The sequence below is a fragment of the Bidens hawaiensis genome, unplaced genomic scaffold (genome assembly GCF_021521415.1).
Source record: "Bidens hawaiensis isolate Kalapana, Puna unplaced genomic scaffold, B.hawaiensis_p1.1 tig00004864_1, whole genome shotgun sequence".
Classification (NCBI taxonomy): Eukaryota; Viridiplantae; Streptophyta; class Magnoliopsida; order Asterales; family Asteraceae; genus Bidens; species Bidens hawaiensis.
This window is the reverse complement of record NW_027491306.1, coordinates 247,812-249,340: the sequence shown is the minus strand read 5'-3', so window position 1 is coordinate 249,340 and position 1,529 is coordinate 247,812.

Below are 1,529 nucleotides of genomic sequence, written 5' to 3'. Positions count from 1 at the left end.
TAAAAAATATTCAAGATGAAAAAATTAAGAAAGAAATGATTTTAGACTTAATAAGAAATGATAAAGGTGAATCATCTTCATCTAATAAAAATTTTCAACCTTATACTTTTGCTGAGGTTAAGAATCAATTGAATAAAAGAAATCAACTAAATAAACAGGTTGGTATTGAAGAATTAAAAATTGAGATTAATAATCTTAAAATAGAAATTAATAATCTTAGAAATAATAATAATAATTTAGAAGAAAGAATTATTAATTTAGAAAAAAGAAGATTGGAAATTAATGATGTAAATTTTCCAAAACTTCAATTAGAAAATTATCTAAAACAAATAGAAGAAATAACTTCTCAGAAATGGCATATTAAAGTCAAATTAATGATTGATAAACAATTTTCCAAAGAATTTACTGCTCTTTTAGATAGTGGAGCAGATTTAAATTGTATTCAAGAAGGATTAATCCCTTCAAGATATTTTCATAAAACCACCCAGAAATTAGGGTCTGCTGGTGGAAAACCATTACAGATAAGTTATAAGCTTCCCAATGCTTATATCTGTAATAATAATAAATGTATTCCTAATAGTTTTATTCTTGTTAAAGATTTAACAAGTCAAGTAATACTTGGATCACCATTTTTTAAGAAAATATTTCCTTTAACAAAAGTGGATGAAAAAATTATAAAAGGAACATTTCAAGGTGAAGAAATATCCTTTGAATTTGTTTCTGAACCAATCACTAGAATCATCAATAATATGATTGATGATTTAATTAAAGCAAAAATAAACCAAATAGAATTTTTAAAACAAGAAATAAATGAATTAACTATTTCAGAAAATTTAAAAAATCCTAAATTAAAGGATAAAATAAAATTGATTCAAAATAAGTTTTCTTTACAGATATGCAATGATCACCCAAATGCTTTTTGGGATAGAAAGAAACATATTGTTTCACTTCCTTATGAGGAAGATTTTAATGAAAGACAAATTCCTACCAAGGCTAGACCTTGCCAAATGAATTCTGAATATTTAGAATTATGTAAAAAGGAAATAGAATCCTTAATAAATAAAGGATTAATTAGAAAATCTAAGTCTCCTTGGTCATGTACAGCGTTTTATGTTAATAAACATGCTGAGCAGGAAAGAGGAGTTCCTAGATTGGTTATAAATTATAAACCACTTAATAAAGTGTTAAAATGGATTAGATATCCAATACCTAATAAAAAGGATTTATTGGATAGACTGCATGATGCAGTTATATTTTCTAAATTTGATCTAAAATCTGGATACTGGCAGGTTCAAATTAATGAATCTGACAGATATAAGACAGCATTTACAGTTCCATTTGGACATTATGAATGGAATGTAATGCCTTTTGGGTTAAAAAATGCACCCAGTGAATTTCAAAATATAATGAATGATATATTCATTCCTTATTCAAATTTTATCATTGTATATATCGATGATATATTAATATTTTCAAAAAATATAGAAATGCATTTTCAGCATTTAGAAATCTTTAAAAATATTATTATA